Source organism: Polypterus senegalus, chromosome 2 (assembly GCF_016835505.1).
Source record: "Polypterus senegalus isolate Bchr_013 chromosome 2, ASM1683550v1, whole genome shotgun sequence".
Classification (NCBI taxonomy): Eukaryota; Metazoa; Chordata; class Cladistia; order Polypteriformes; family Polypteridae; genus Polypterus; species Polypterus senegalus.
Genome location: NC_053155.1, coordinates 157,242,747 through 157,260,781, shown reverse-complemented (window position 1 = coordinate 157,260,781; position 18,035 = coordinate 157,242,747). Strand labels below are relative to the sequence as shown.

The 18,035-nt window shown below is 36.9% G+C and overlaps 1 long non-coding RNA gene across 1 annotated transcript; it reads left to right on the top strand.

The window, feature by feature from the left end:
- The first annotated feature begins 376 nt into the window (after positions 1–376).
- On the top strand, positions 377–17,799 carry LOC120524378. Its single transcript, XR_005632795.1, has 3 exons — positions 377–455; positions 13,769–13,981; positions 17,505–17,799. It is a non-coding gene; the product is annotated as an uncharacterized LOC120524378 (long non-coding RNA).
- Positions 17,800–18,035: the final 236 nt, after the last annotated feature.

Here is an 18,035-nt window from a genome sequence, read left to right as displayed (position 1 = left end):
GTAAAATAGCACATATGATTTTATGTTTTCCTATCTAGAAAGCATATAATATTGTATTACAACCAAAGAATTAGAATCTTTCTGTAACGTATGCATAACTATTGTTTAGTTTTGTAGCCAGGTAAGCATGTTTCATGCTGTTTACTTTCTTTTTCTAATTTATTTTCTTTATGTTCTCATTTTAGCAATGTTTTGATGGGGACCTTTGTTTCAAGGATCCAAGATGGCCATCCCTCCATGATTTTAGAGGGGTGTGATCACATGGGGTATATGCACTGTCATGAGGCTTGGTCACATGATGCAAGCAGCCATTTTCGACCTCTGTATTAAACAAGCCTGGAACAGGGTTAGTTGTTAAATACTGATTAATCTTTTGGAATTTATGTATTCTTTTATTTTGATTTATGGAAATTTTGGAGCTTAACCTTTTCCATTTGTGTATTCTACATATAATTGTAAGTATTTTGAATCTCTTTCCTCCTTGTTTGTTTGCCACTTGTTTCTCCATTTTTAACTCTTTACCCTGGGTAGGGAAGAGTAAAAAAAGAGAGAATGCCTTATTTCCTGCGTAGAGTTGTGGTGAGTATGTGTTGTGCACTTCATGTCAGGCTTATAACAATTAATCTCCCTGTTAATGCTAGCTTCTCATTGTGGATGGATATTTTGTGCAATTCTATATATAAACATATGCTTTTATCAATGTGCTTCATATGGGTGTAAGAATTTCAATAAGGCAATAAGGTCCTATTCCTGTGGTTCACTGTTGTTTTAGCCCCTTGCTCTTGAATGCAATCTTTCATCCTTATCATTAGTAGCCTCATTTAGAACTAGAATTTGTGTGGAACATATGGTACTGCCAAAAAACTTGAATATATCTCCATTGTTACTTTCTAAATTTAGTCCTAGTCTGCTTCCTCTTAGAACATTCAATTTTGAACCAATCCACTATACAAATATATTTGCAGGTGTTTTAAAACCAATCACACCAGATATCTTTCAAACTTTTTGGTACTGTGCTCTTGTGTTTAATCACTGTTGTAATATATAGGTTTTTTATAGCAATTTTGGATTACAGTGGTGCTTTTCTAAACCCTTACTTTGCTTAGATATGGCTACAGCAATAGCTATTCAAATATTTTTTTTTAGAAGATACATGTTTTACATGTTCCAGACATATCAAATATTTTTACAGTAATTCCCTTTTAAAGTCCTTGGCATTGACACTTTTTAAATCTTGCCTTTGGCGTCCATTGCTTTACTAGGGTTGCTAGTAACTACAAATATTTAGAATAACTGTATAATAAGGAAAATTACAAAATGAGTTGTGCTCAAATGTTTAATGCAGAATCCTGAAAATTTGAGGAAAATTAATTGTTCTAAAATGAATGAAACATGTTGTTTATGATATTACATTTTAAGATGGTACATAGACACCTTAATTTGTTCAATTTCTATGTGCAATTTTTATATAATGCAATATATGCCAATAGCTCAATTTTGGGATGTGAGAGGAAACCAGACTACATGAGTCTCACTTGGCAGGGAACAGCAATGAAGTTCCTGGATTTGTTGGCCTTGAATGCAAACTTGAAAATTTGTAAACTAAATGGATGCAAATATGCTACAATTTCTTAACCTACCTAGGGCAGCAGTAGCTCAGTCGGTAGAGCGGGTGGTCCAGCAATCGGAGGGTCGCAGGTTCGATCCTGGCTCCCGGCATGAGAATGCAGCTGTTGTGTCCTTGGGCAAGACACTTAACCTACCTTGCCTGCTGGTGGTGGTCGGAAGGATTGGTGGCGCCTGTGTTCGGCAGCCTCACTTCTGTCAGTGTGCCCCAGGGCAGCTGTGGCTACATAGTAGCTTATCATCACCAGCGTATGAATGTGTGTGTGAATGGGTGAATGACTGTTGTGTTGTAAAGCGCCTAGGGGGATTCTTGAACTCTAGTTAGGCGCTATATCAAATACAGGCCATTTACCATTTTTACTTACCAAGGGTAGAGTCACAGGGTAGCTGGAACCTCTCCCATTAATCATCCGGTTCAAGGCAGGAGCAATTCTGGACAAGGCATCAGCCTAATTGTATTTGTTTTATCAAACCATCCTTTTGAAGTATCAGTCAATGCAAGAACACTGTGACAATATTTCACTTTAAGGAAAAATGCACTTTTCATTTGAGATACAACTATAGTGTAATGTAAAATCAATCAAAAAGTGTGTGGAGTTTTCTTTCCTGAAGAATATAAAGTAATTTAGATAGATATTTACTGTGAGTGTAAGGATTTCGGATATGTTTTGGAAGTCTTTTTTTTTTTGTACAAAGACTTTCTCTTTTCTAATGTTGTCAAATGGTTGTCCATATGATGAAAATGGAGGACATTCTGCTTATTCATTTCAGCCTAATTTTTAAAGGAATATTGGTGCATAGAGAAAAGGGTATAGGAGAAATGAAATTAATTTATTTGAATAATAAAGTGTGGTTAAACAAGTGTCTAGAGATGGTGTCTTTTTTTTATCACAGATCTATAGGTCAAATGTAAAGACAATCATTGTAATGTGGCGCATTGCACTATGCTGAACCATAGATGCATTGCTAGTCTGAATGCCATGATAGCTTGTTAAAATATTCCACCTCACCATCTAGAAGACATTAATCCTAAAAATCACTTAAATTACACCATGTGGCAAGTGTAGGTTACCATAACACGTTAGAAACTCCAGATTAATATATAAAGTGATTTGGGGTGTTGGTGGGGAAGTTATATACTAACATAATTAAGATAAGACTTTATGAAGTGTGTGTTTTTTTTTAAAAAACAAAAAGGTAAAAAATCCTTTTGGTTTTCTTCCCTTTTTTTAAAATCATTCTACTGTTCTTTCTTTTAATTTTTGGCACATATTGCATTCCATTGTTTGATTCTTTCTAAACACTCTTTGTAGTAGATAAAAATAAATTCTGCAGCTGTGCTTCAATGATATATACCATAAAAGAAAGTTAAGTATTCACTTTCTATTTTCAGTTTTTAAATACTGTTTATTTCTTTGGACTTCAAATACACACACACAAAAGGAAGTTTCAGATTTTCTCTTTGTCATACAGTGTTTTCAGTTGTTTTTGTTTCCTGATATTGGTCAGTGGATTTACTGAGAAAAGGTTTTTACTTTCTCTTGTTAAATTATGTTAAAGCGCAACTATTGTGGTTTTTGATTGGGTGAGGGGTTAGCATTTTGCAGCTCATATTGTGAATTTGAGTTGATGCTAGTCAGATGGGACACCCATATTGAATAGAAGATGATCAATTACAAATGTGGTACAAATAACTAAAGTTTTCAAAACAGAGTACTAATACTGGCTATAAACATGATACATTTCCAGAATATTGAATAGCCTTGTGTTACTATTTACACAAAAATACAAAAGTAACTAGTAAAATGAAATGAATACTCGGCTTGTTCTTGCATAATAATATATAACAAGAACCATGACATAATACTGCTAAACAAAACAGGTTACCTGTTCATAGGATCATCTTTTGTCTTCTGTAGTATATCTAGAGCATTGCTGCACTGCTTCAAATATAGGAGCAAATTATATTTCTGACTATCTCTCTGTATACCTCAATGATACTTTAGATATGTGTTTTCTGGTTTGGTGTCTTGGTTAGCAATAGTTCATGCATAAAGTGCTCATTCTTTTTTCTTTTACAATTTTAGAATTTTTTTTATTAATTTTCTTATTTAATTAATTTTGTTAACTTTGGTTTAAGTTTTAAAAACATGAATTCATAGTACTTGAACTTGAGATTGCTGGTTTGTTCAGTTTAAGGCCGAACCTATCCTAGCAGCACTGGGCACAAGACATGAAACAGCACTAGACATGGTTTCAGTGCATTTCAGGACCACTAATAAATAGTCTTCTCAGTCCTTCTTTCACTTGTGATGCCTGCAGCCTGGGCATGTTGATATGCTGTGGCAAGTGTCCCTCAAGCATAGCAAACTGATAACCATTGGTACCACCACTATAGCTTTTGTGCAAGCATTTGGAATACTTCAATGAAGTTGCAAGGACGCTCCATTCATTCTCATGCTGGCTCTTCTCCCAGCCCTACAAATGTCTCATAATCCTGTAAAAAAAAAAGGCGGAGGAATAAAAACTGGATTTTTTTTTTTTTTTTTTAAAGTCCAAAGACATGCAGGTTAGGTGGATTGGTGATTCTAAATTGTGCTTGGTGTATGTGTGTGTGAGTGCCCTGCGGTGGGCTGGCACCCTGCCCGGGGTTTGTTTCCTGCCTTGCGTCCTTTTTATGGCTGGGATTGGCTCCAGCATACCCCTGTGACCCTGTAATTAGGATATAGTGGGTTGGATAATGGATGGATGGATCTCTTATCATTATGGTAATTTTTGGGTTTTTCCTCACACTTTTCCACCTTTGTGATGCAATAGTTGCTCTGTTCCACTCTTCATATGCTATGTCATTCCTCAACAGGAAACAAAAAAAAATAGATTTAAACCATTTATTGCCTTCCCTCCCTCCTTTAATGATTTTTAACATTTCAGCAATGCAGATACCATCCTAAATTCGCATTACTCTTTGCTATTTTGAAGCTAGAAAGACCATGTGTTGCATGCTGATGTGATTCACTCAAAATACAGCAAAGCTACTGTAAAGCTTCAAAGCTGAAAGGGTATGTACTGTAGAACCAAAGTTTGATGTGGCAAGGTAGAATATCTTGGTTCATTTTATAATAAAGCACAATGATCTGCTGCACTTTCAAACAGACTTAGTTAATTAAATTCAAAGCGTTTGTCTTTACAGTAAGCATAATTAGTCTCGTCAGAAAGATTTGTAGAGTGCTCGTTGCCTGTGCCAGCATCTTAGGAAATGTACATAGGCCATCTTTCTCAAATTAAGGGGGTACATTAAAGAAAGTATAAAGGGAGCAAAAATGTTACATGCCATCTTACATTTCGGATGTTTGTACTGTTTTTTTAATGGCCCCATAATAGGTCACTACAATATAGCACAACTCCTTTATACAATGGACTCGGAAAGTATTCCAACCCCTTCACCTTCCTCACACTTTATTGCATTTTTAGATTTAATTTTAAATTGATAAATTTACATCAATCTGCAAATAATGACAAAGTGAAAAAATGTTTTCAAAAAGGTTTGCAAATTTTTTAGAAATCAAAAACTTAAATCTCTAAGTATTGAGAACCATAATTCATTGCTTTGCATAAGCCCCTTTGGCAGCTATTAAGGCTTCATGATTTCCTTGGTAAATCTCAAACGTTTGCACATCTAGATTTGAGGAGTTTATTCCTGGCAGATTTCTGCCACTGAGCCGCAGTGTCTTGAGAGCATTATGCTGGCACCTGCATTTTTCAACGTAGGGACAGTATTAGCCAGGTGAAGTGCCTGGTTTTCACCAGACATAATGCTTGGGATTCAGCCCAAAGAGTTCAGTCCTTGTCTGATCATAGCACAGTCCTTTAAATGCTCTTTGGTAAAGTCCAAGCAGGCTGTCTCATGCCTTTTACTCAAGAATGGATTCTGTCTAGCCACTCTACCATGAATGCCAGATTGATGGAGTTCTGCTGAGATGGTTGTTCTTTCAAAAGGTCCTCTCTTCTCAGTAGATGATTTCTGAAGCTTTGTTAGAGTTATGTGACCATTATGTTCTTTGTCACTTTCCTGACCAATGCGTTCTTGTCCGGCTCCTTAGTTTGGCTGGGTGGCCAACTCTAGAATGGTTCTGGTGGTTCCAAACTTCTCACACTTCACAATTATTGAGGCAACTGTGTTCCTAGGAAAACACAAAGGTTTAGAAATGGTTTTAGAGTATATCTTTACCCAAATCTGTTCCTCCCCACCATTTATATCATGAAGGTCTACAAAGGGGCTAAATACTTATACAAATGTATTAAATGTCAAAAACTGATCTCTCTCATTCATATATCTTTCTGAAAACTTTAGAGGTTAAGTGTTGATTGATCGGCAAAGATGGCAGATTTATGCATTTAAAATTAAATCTACTGTACAATACAAACAAATGTGCAGAAAGTGAAGGGATCTGATTACTTTTTGAGTCCACTGTGTAAGGGTAATGCACCATTGGAAACTTCAGTAGTTCTGTTCCTTTCTATTTTACATCTTGTATATTCTGAGAAAATTAAACACTTTTTGCTCTTCTGTTTGCTCATACCTCAAGTTTAACTGATATTTGAAAATATCAGTCAGAATGTTAAATTTGAAGTGAGTTTTTCCGGTGTTTTGGTGTAAGTGTGAAAAAGTTGTCTTCTAATATGGAAGCAAAAAAAACATCACGTGACCAAATAGCAGATCATTTATTTTCTCCTACATCTCAAACATGCTCATTTTACTTTAATTTGGATCCTCCAATTTAGTCTGTGTTTAGATGTACCTTACAGTGGGCTAGAAGCCATTCCAGGTGTTCTTTAGACTTTAGACTATTGCCAAAGAAGTACATTCTGGCTCTCCTGAACCCTGTAAATGTCACTTTAGAGAAGTAGTTTTTTTTTTTTTTTGGCCTAATAATGAGCTATGAACACACCATTTTTGACTGCTGTATTTTATAAATAGACACACACCTCTTATCACACTGCTTTCCTGCCACAAAAATAAGTGGCACTCTGTGGCATTTTTTCATATTTACCACAGCAAAGCTTTGTTGTGTGGAAAGATGCATATCTAAGGAAACAATGAACTTTAGTAGCAAAGAGACATCCACATTTTTTAATTATGTTTTTTCTTTGTTCTCCTTGTATGGCAGAAATAAAATGGTTAATGTTTAAGGTACTGTACCTATCATTTTGATATGCTGACATCATCTATACTAAGATAATTTTATATCCTAAGCGATTTTTATTTAATATCGTATCATATTTGAGACTGGAGCATAGACAATGGAAACATAAAACAACTTAACCAAACTATTCACTGAAAGAATTTAAAGAAATGCATGGCTGACCTGCTTTCAACAGAAACAAGTCTCAAATACTGTTTAGAGGAATGTCTAATTTGAGAAGTAAAATATATGAAGGGCCGTGTAAAATTTCACCACGATATTGGTGCCATAGATTTAGATTTCTTTTTTTTTTGGCAAAAGTGGCAATCTAAAAAATTGCTTTAAAATTTATTATTGTAGGCTTATACTAGTACTAGTTATGCCTTCTGTCCTAGTCATTTTAACTTTAATGAAAATAAAGTAATTTTCCAATAAATTTCTAAACTTCATTTAACTATCTGTTCATTTGGAAAACTTAATTATTAAGTTTAATTTTTAGTTATTCTTATTCACTTAATTGCCCAGTGGTAAAGGATGTTTGGTATTTTTCAAATCGAAGGTGTTTCTTTATAATCATAACATATAATTTGCCACATAAAATTGTATTGTAAGGTGAAGCATATTTTATACATTTTTTAAATAAAGAACATATCTCTCTCTTAGTCATCTTTTTTGTTTTATAATGGAGCCTAATGGATACCATAGTCCCATTGTGAAAAAAGCCTTACAGAATACATCCACTTAGAAGTAGCAAATGTTTCAGTTTAAGAAAATGTGTCTTCCACATTTCCAAGGCATGCTTGTGACAACAAAAGTAAACTGAAAAAAATTTAATTCACAGATTCTTGGTACTACAGTATTTTCTTGAGGCAAGTGTATTTCTTGCTCACTTATTTGCTCACAGCAGGAGCCATGGGTGGAATTATGACAACTCCCCTTCCCAAAGATGTACTGCTGCTTATTATCTTGACTCTACCTCTACGATTCTGTTTCTACAGCTGTTATATTCTTTCGTGGCTTGTAACAACAGACGGATTTGCACTCCAGTCCTATGATTATTTATTCTTAATAGCACCTACCTGTAACATTCTGTGTTATTTTACATAAGCTACAGAACCATGATTCACACTAAGTGGTAGATGGTTGCAGTGTGAAGAGGGCACATATGAATTTCTTTGTAGAAATAATAATACATCTGAATCAAACTGATTATACTGCTTTGTATTTTTAATAAAACCTTAGATTTCTGAAATCACCAGTCACTTTCCTTGGTGTTGTGATGTGAGATTTTGCATATAACTTGATAAATGTTTTGTATGTCTTTATTTGTAATTTAGGCAAAGCAATGTAATTTAGTGTTACTTTGAGAGGCATTCATGTTTGCCCCCATTTATGACTAAGTTTCTTTGTAATTTTACGACAGGATTTGGGGGATGTGTCTTAAACCAGTTTGATGAGTATTTCTCTGCTAAAGTCTTTCAACCCCCTGCAAGGAAGCCTGGATGTTTAACATATGGTTTGGGTGGCAGGTGTTAAGATGTACTATTTCCCCCATTGGTCTGAGATATGGCTGTTTGGAATTGGCTTGTCTCAGAGGCCTTTAAGTACCATGATGTCCTATTGGCTGTAGGGGTTGAGCAGAAAACTCATAAATTTGCTTGCTCAACCACATTCTTTCTCTTACTAACATCTGAAAGAAGCATCTCTTGCTAACCTGTGATGATGTAGAAGTATCTTTCTCTTGCTAACAACTGATGAAGACCATCACACCATAAACTGAAGACAACACAATGAAGAGCACAGCTCAGTAGACATATTGAACAGACATGTGGCCTGTTCTGAAGAAAGCTGAGCACCAATGATGCCTTAACTAGAGACATTTTAAGCAACTACAAGTCTGTGTGCCACCTGAATTACACATTACCATTTAATCAGGTTGTATGGTTTCCAATATTCAAATGTACTTTGCATTTTATTATTTATGAATATTATCAATAATACATTATTTTATGTGTAACTTAATTCCTGCTTGTCTTTTTACTACATGTAATTGCCTGAGGTTATATATATATATATATATATATAGAAGGGAAGGTGAGGATAAGGTATATACAATAATAACATATAAACAGTGGTAAGTCTGTGAGATTAGGCATTCTAAGGCTATATATGTATACTAATAAAAGGCAAAGCCCTCACTCACTCACTCACTCACTGACTCACTCACTCACTCACTGACTCATCACTAATTCTCCAACTTCCCGTGTGGGTGGAAGGCTGAAATTTGGCAGGTTCATTCCTTACAGCTTCCTTACAAAAGTTGGGCAGGTTTTATATCGAAATTCTACGCGTAATGGTCATAACTGGAAGCAGTTTTTCTCCATTTACTGTAATGGAGATGAGCTTGAACGCCGTGGGGGCGGAGTTTCATGTGACATCATCACGCCTCCCACGTAATCACGCAGTACATAGAAAACCAGGAAGACCTCAAAAAAGCGCTGAAGAAAACATGCATTATATAATTGAGAAGGCAGCGAAACAATAAGAAGCGAGCGAGTGACATATACAACCATATTCATGAGTTCTGCTACTTCGGAAACAAAGCACGATGTAAACCTACACTTTAAATTAAGTTCATAGACAGGCTGCCGCTGGCGTTTGTAATTTAGTGCCTGCCCATATAAGGCCGTCCGTCAGCGGCAATCCAATAGCAAACTGCCACGGGTAAATATTCACGGGTGAAGGACTGTGCTTATGGAGAGGAAGATGAGATGGTCAGGGTGGTGTTTGACACAAACTCAGCGAAACTGCGAGAGAAAGTTTTAAGTGCCAGGACTAAGGTAACATTAAATACAGCCATGGACATAGCAGGAGATGGCACCAGCACAGCTGGGAACCTTCGATGCATGTACACCGAGCGGCTCACGTGAACTGACGCAGTGCACAGATAAAAGGCAACAGTTCCAAAGAGCTGAACAAAAACCGAATTACACAATTGAAAAGGCAGCAAAAAATATGAAGCGTCTCATACATACAAGCATATTCATAAATACTGCGGAAACAAAGCACACGTTGGAAAAAGTCAATGTCCCGCTAAAGGAAGACAGTGTAAAAAAACGTGCATGCAGGGTGTCAGGTCTCAGATAAAGAAGAAGACGAGCTGTTTATTGATGCAGTAAGAAACGAATCGATGAATGAAACCTGTCATCTTTACAACGATTGACAAACACGGAATGTAACTTGAACACAACACATCCTACAAATACGAACCTGATTGAAAGAAATAATGATAATCAAATCCTTGATGACCGTAACACTCACAAAACAAATACTGTATATTGACAGTCATGTTACGTTATTTTTAAAATGTTCCCTTTTTTTTTTCTAGCTTTTTTAACACACTACTTCTCCGCTGCGATACGCGGGTATATATATATGTATATATATATAACCCGATCTACATACTCGAATAATGGATACTTTATTCGCCATCAATGATTGTTTTGGTAAAGCCATACTCAGTGTATTCATTAGATGAGCGGTAAAAAGTAAGGGTGAGGGAGGATGACTAATTGAGGCATGCAGGCTGTAGTCTTGCGTCAACTCTATCTGAATTGCGCGATCACATTTGAAAAATATATCTTTTCAAGTTCTATTTAGTCCATATGTGTCAAACTCAAGGGCGCGGGCCACATCCGCCCGGCATGTAATTATATCCGCCCGAGATCATTTTATATACTGTATTATTGTTATTAAAGCCGGGTATATGAAGCGCTGGTAACACAATAAACTACAGATCCCATAATGCAACGCTAGCTCACACGATGCTGAAGAGAAAAGTTGATTCTGAAAATAGAGCCTTTAAAAACCGATGGGAGGCTGAGTATATGTTTACTGAACCCGTGTGTCTCATTTGTGGAGCTATTGTGGCTGTAATTACAGAATTTAATCTAAGACGGCACTATAAAACAAAACATCAGGGTAACCTGAAAGACCTGAATGCAATGCAGAAGATACAGAAAGCAGAAGAATTAAATAAGAATCTGACACTTCAGCGGACGTTTTACCCGTGCACAATCACAAAGTGATTTCAATTGAGGCTGCTTTTATGGGAGACACAACCACTTGCCCCACTTTCCCTGTTACCAAGTAATGTTAAACCAAGTCGTCACTACGGTGTTCCCAAATCGCACTTTGCTGATAAACTGAGCGCACTGAGTTTGCACGGCGCTTTGGTGACTTTGAAGAACAAAAAGTCCGTCTACATGCGGCTCGAACCTTGTGCATGTTTGGTAGCACATATCTGTGTGAGAAGCTCTTCTCAGTGATAAAGACTAACAAAACAGCACACAGGAGTCGCCTCACTGATGAGCACCTGCAATCCATCCTGAGAATCTCCACAACACAGAACCTCACACCAAACAGAAACGAACCTGTGGCCAAAAAAAGATGCCAGGCGTCCAGCTCTAAAATGACATATGAGCAAAGACAACTGAATGATTTGATTTGTTATTGCTGAAAGGAACACATTTTATTTATATTTCCAGGTTTTGTTATGCAGCATGTTCATATTTGAATTTGTATAATTTTGACAGGATATATTTTTATGGAGAGCAAAATCTTTTGGGATATTTAAAATCTAAGTTTATTTTTATAAAATATAAAATTACATAAGAGTAAAGAAATTTGAATGTTTGTTCTTTTAATGTTTACTTTATTTCTAACTTGTATAATTTAGACAGGATATATTTTTATGGAGAGCAAAATATTATAAGTTGTTTAAGGTTTGAGTTGATTTATTCAGGAATAATATTCCTGTCTGTTTTACCATTCCTACCAAAGATATTTCTGTCGACTAAATAAAAATTCCTTCTATTTAAAATTTAAATAGAACTTGAACAAATCGATAGTTCATAATATCCACGCAGACTTGCGTAAGAGCGGAGTTATCCGTTTTAACAAGCAGCGTATTGCACTGATCTGAAATAGCTGTGTGTGTATATATGTAGATATGTATGTATATGTTTATATATGTGTGTGTATATATATATATATATATATATATATATATATATATATATATATATATATATATATATATATATATATATATATATATATATATATATATATATATATATATATATATATATATATATATGTTTGTGTGTGTGTGTGTATATATGTATATATATATATATATATATATATATATATGTGTATATATATATATATATATATATATATATATATATGACAGCAACACTCATCACTCACAACAGTGACAAAACAATTACATTGACAATCATGTTACGTTATTTTCAAAATGTTTCCTTTTCTTTTTCATTGCTTCTTTAACACACTACTTCTCCGCTGCGAAGCGCGGGTATTTTGCTAGTTAATAATACAATAGGGGAAAGTAGAGCAAAATATATTACTCTACCAAGATAAAACACATGGTCTCTCTGAACTCCTCCCACACCCAGGGTTTTGGTTCCCTGACCATCGAGGCCACAGCCCTTTTGGATTGTCTGCACCTCTCTGTTGCCTGGGGAGTTTGCTATGCTAACCATCCACAGAAGGCCTCCTTTTTCAGCCTGATGGCATCAGGTGTTCACCATTGGGTCCTTGGGTTGCTAATTTTAGCAGAACCAATGGCATCATCAGGTCACAGCTCTTTAAAGCTGCTTCCATATTGGAGGCTTTGAACACTGCTCATTAGGACTTTATGTCCTCAACCTCCTCTGAGATGTTTGAAAAGCTCTTTCGGAGGTTGGAGTTGAAAATCTTTTGGATAAGGGTCCCCCCCTGTTCCCAGTAAACCCTCACTACTCGCTTGGGCTTTCCAGGTCTGTCCAGGTGCCTGCCCCACCATCTGACCCAACTTGCCACCAGATGATGATCAGTTGAATGCTTTGCCCATCTCTTCCTTTGAGGACCTAGAACATACCGCCACAAATCTGAATATACGATTATGAAATTGATCACAGATCTTTCTCCTAAAGTGCTCTGGTACCAGGTACACTTATGAGTCATCTTATGTTCCAACATGGTTTTCGTTATGGACAAACCACACCTAGCACAGAAGCCCAATAACAAAACAACACTCTGATTTAGATCAGGGAGGCCAATCCTCCCAATCATCCATCTCCAGATGTCCCGATCATTGCCCAGGTGGACATTGAAGTCTCCTAGCAGAATTACGGAGTCCCTAGTTGGGACAATATCCAGGATTCCCTCCAGTGACTCCAAGAAGGCCTGGTTATGTACTAACATTTGGGACATATGACAGTCAGGGTCTCCCCTCTGTGACCTTTCAGCCACACAGAGGCAGTCCCCTCATTCCAATCCATTACAATCCAGTATCCTTTGAAGGGTATGGTTCCAGAGCCAAGTAAGTGGGTGGCCATGAGACCAACTATATCTAGTTGCATCTCTCCAACTCACCCATCAACTCCAGCTCCTCCCCACCAAAAGAGATGTGGCATTCCTTCTTCCAAGAGTCAGTTTATGCATCTGGGTTCCAGTCCACCAAGGCCTTTGATCACCGCCCAAGTTACATTGCACCTTGCCCCTGTTCCTCCAGCAGGTGGTTTGCCCACATTAGGGTAGTTTTGTGTTACATTTTTAGGCTGTGCCCGAAAGGACCCTGTTGTAGGCCTGGCCATGTGGTGATCTCCTGTAGGCACTTCTCCTGACACTTGGTTGAATGATTTAAACTGTGATGAGTCTGTCATTCGTTCAGAATAACATTTAGTCTTTTTAGACCTGCTCAATGTTATGAGCTTTGCAATAAAAGTAAAGGGGTAGAGCATGCTTCTATATTACTAATGTATCGTGTTTCAGTGACAGATTCTGCTTACCTAATCAAGAATTTGTTTGTTACAAACTGTTCATGTGTCTGAATTTATTGTTCTGTTTGCAATGAATGTTCTACTATTGTAATGTAAACTTTTCAGGTTTGATATGCTGACTATGAATACCCCGGCTGTACAGCTATTACTATAGATGACTTGAATCCCTCCACATTCAAATCTGAACTATCCATGTACAAGCTACTGGTCAGATGTTCTACTGAAAAGCAATAAACCTTCGACCTCTGCTATAGCAAATGTTTACCTTGCTGTTCTATTGGACACCATGAACATCTTGGACCACATACATGCAATACAGTAAGTGATTTATGAGGTTGTGGAAAGAGTTCAAAACGAGGAGTCAACAATCTGTGATATTTTCAGAGAAAACTGATGATTTAGATATCTATACGGACACAGTTATATCTTTTTGTTTATACCAGAATATTGCACTCCAACAAGAAAAATTATTGAATACAGTAACAACTGGTATAGTGTATACAGGGGTATGATGTGTTTGACATGTACTATCTGAAAGGCCAGTATCTATGGAATAGAATCAATCATTCATTGATAGTTGTACAGGGTTGAAGATTATAAAGAAACCATTTAGCCCATTCATCCTACACATCTCTTTCAATCTGTTATGTTCTTGTCAACCATACTTTGTTTTGTCTGTTATCAAAGTATGTGGTTCCGGTAAACACTAGGAATGTTTCTAATGTAGTTGGAAATATGGCCCTGCCAGTTGAGTAGGTTGGCTGATCCTTTGCCATTTGGTGTATATATCCAGATTGCCAACACTGGTTTGTAAGGTGGTCTGATCAAGCTCAGTCCATAGATTTTACACTTGTTTCCCCTCTAAGTTGGTCATCTCAAGGGAAATCTTCTATATTAATTATGATATGAAAAAACATCTTGGATGTTGGAGACGGTGTTTCTGCTTGGGACCTGGACCAGTCTGATTATTATTGCAGTGCTAAGTCTACCTTGACAAGTATGAGAAGTGATCAACCAAAACATGTTCTCTTTTTGGGCATGAGAGCTGTATGTATTGGTGGTAGGTGTTTCATCTTCAAAGTGAATCATTGTCATTACAGATATAGTGTATAATCAAGATATAACTCAATTTTGTCTCCAGTTTCTGAGACATCCACCACTACGTCAATTTCATCATCAAAAAACTGTGTTAGAATCTCAAAGAGAGAACATCCTGTGCTTATTTTGAATGTTTTCTCTAAAGCCATGACACAGAGAAATGTTTTGGCCAAACATCTGTTTTCAACTTCCTCTGCCTAATTTGGAAAGCTCAATACAATGTTCATGGGAACTGTTGGACTTGTCACAAAATAAAATGTCTAAGGTCTGGTGTCCACTACAAGCTATTAAAATTTTTCAGTCTTAGGCATTGCATTGCAATGGATATTTTATCTGGGACCAAATATTAAAAAGTTAAAATTTTAATTCCCCATTTTCTGATTTTTTTTTTTTTAAATAACACACAGTGCCTGGTGGGAAAATGACTCCAAGCAATGTTGTGTGCAAGTCTGTAAATTAGGTTTTAAATATCTCAGACAGTAAAGTCAATTTGCCCTAAAGTTATTTGGGATTGTTGTTTGTTAGATTTTATTTGGAGGTTTTGGTTGAGCATTTAACCCACTTTTACCAGAGCTTCTCCAGAGCAAAATCATTAATATGGAATTGGGTTATGCCAAGTGTCTCTTGGTCTGTTTTTTTTTTTTTCTTTCTGAGTAACACATAGTAGACAATGAAGCTGAGCAGACATCAGTGATAATCCCACGGGGTGTATTATGTCTTCTCTTCTTTTTCTCCTTTTTATCTGATAATCGTCCAACCAGTGACCCGTCTGGAGAACAAATTATGTTTTTAATAACAACACTGCTCTGATTGGCCTAATCACAGATAGAGATGGGATAACACATTGAATGGATAGGTGATCAATTAGCTAGTCGGTGTTCCATCAACAATCTGGACTTGACAACTCCAAACATAGTGAAAATGTTAGTGGATTTATGATGCAATCCCTTGGCTATAAATAGTGTTATATTTTTGATGGTAACACTATCATGTAAATTTATTGTCATCACCACAGGCTGCAGCTCACTTCATATCAAAAGCTGAAGAGCACATGTTTTCCCTGCCTTGATAAGCTGAACCTATCCAATGAATGATCATCCTTTTTTATTGTACAGTCACCAAAAGCATCTACTCATTCTATTTGGACAGCATAAAAATTCTAGGACTGAAATTGGACTGTATTCAGGATGTGTATACATCTTTTGTTAGGCAATATGATCAAAGACCTCATTCAGCATGATAAAAATCTATTTCATATACTATTATCACAAAAAGGTTACTGGTCACTCAAAAACCACTTGGCAAATCATGGTGTGGCCAAAGGGAGATGTTTTGCCCAGAGGGGACTGGGCAGTCTAATGGTCTGGAATCCCTACAGATTTTATTTTTTTCTCCAGCTGTCTGGAGTTTTTTTTTTTTGTTTTTTCTGTCCACCCTGGCATTTGGACCTTACTCTTATTCTATGTTAATTAATGTTGACTTATTTTCTTTTCTTATTGTGTCTTTTATTTTTCTATTCTTTATTATGTAAAGCACTTTGAGCTACTGTTTGTATGAAAATGTGCTATATAAATAAATGTTGTTGTTGTTGTTGTTTCAGCCTAACAGGGCTGTTTTGATCACACACAGTGCCATGATTAAAACAGCTGCCAATTATGGCCATCTGATGAAGCTAGAGGAGTATGCATCATCAGTAATGAGCTAATTTAAAAAGAGCTTCAGCGCGTGCTCCTAACCTCTATAAATGATGTGACCTGTTTCAAAGGCAATCTGAATATGTGCAATCAAACCATGGGTGACATTGGAGGTAGGTACATGCTGCCTTTAGGTCAGGTGACAAGGTAGCCCTCAGAACAGCAAGGGCAAACCTATCTTAGGGCGTCAAAAGAGCTAAGCATGGTATGACAAGAAAATCCAGTCATTTTTAGGGCACCATGGTGCAGGTGGCAGGGATTCCAAGCATTCCCGGACTATAAGATCATTCCACCTGTTTGCATTGGTTATGCTCCCTTTCAGATGTTCTAAATAACTTCTTTGTATTGGTTGATGCCCTGAATGACATACCTGTGAGGAAGTTCATTGCTTCTCAATAGGAACAGATACTTTGTTTCTCCACTGCTAATGTGAGAAGAACTTAAAATATAAATCAATATATGGCTGCAGGAAATGACAACATATCTAGCCGATTGCTCAAAGAAGTGTGCAAACCAGCTGACATATCTTTACAAAGATTTCAATGGCTGTCTACTCAGCCCACTTTTGTTCACTCTGCTTCTGCTAACTCATAATTGTATGATTGTGTATAGCTCTTCAACCAATATTACGTTTGTGGATGACATTATGGTGGTGGGTCACAACAGCAATGGGGATGTCAGCTTATAGAATGGAGGCACAATGATTGGTGGCTTAGTGCAGGTGTTTCTTGATGTGGACAAGAAAAAAATAGTTTATTATTGACTTCAGGAAGGCCCATGCTGTCAACTGCTCATTGAGGGATCTGGAGTGGAATTGGTCAAGAGCACTAAGTTCCCTTGTATCCATCTTGCAGCTGACCTTACTTGGTCAATTAACCCCACCTCAATGGCCAATAAAGTGCAGTGTCTCCACTGAACGCAAGCCACCCTCCCTCCATTCTTGCCACACTCTACAGGGGCACCATTAAGAGCATTCTGACCAGCTGTATCACTGTCTGGTTTGGAAACTGCACTTTGGGAACTAACGTTTTTTTTTTTTTTCTCTTTAGATAATGATGAAGACCTTTGACACATTGGGACCTCTCTGCCCTCCATTAAAGACATCTTTATAACGGGTTACCTCTGCCAAGCCTATAGCATTGTGAAGTAGTGCTCCAACCCCACCATGGTCTCTTTTTTTTGTCCCACTTCCATCTGGCAGAAGGCACTGTAGTTTTCATACCAGTTCTGCAACAGCTTCTACCTCTTTGCTGTCCAAAGCCTGAACTCTGTGCTGCCCCCTGCCCTCAGATCTGTTCCTAGTAGCTTGTTTATATGCAATCCTTTTGTTACACTTGTTGTTTATAATATTAGTTGTTGGTATTATTTTTTATTTTATTTATAGTATAGTTCTTTACCTGTCATGTGCTGGTCCTGTGTTTATGTATGTTGCACCAAGGTCCTGGGGAGCATTATTTCATGCCAATATATTCTGCAATACTGTTTATGGATGGTATGGAAATAAAGCCATGTGACCTGATATGAATAGCTTTTTGCCAAAAGCAGTCACTCTGGTCAGTAACAACCTTTAACTCTCTGCT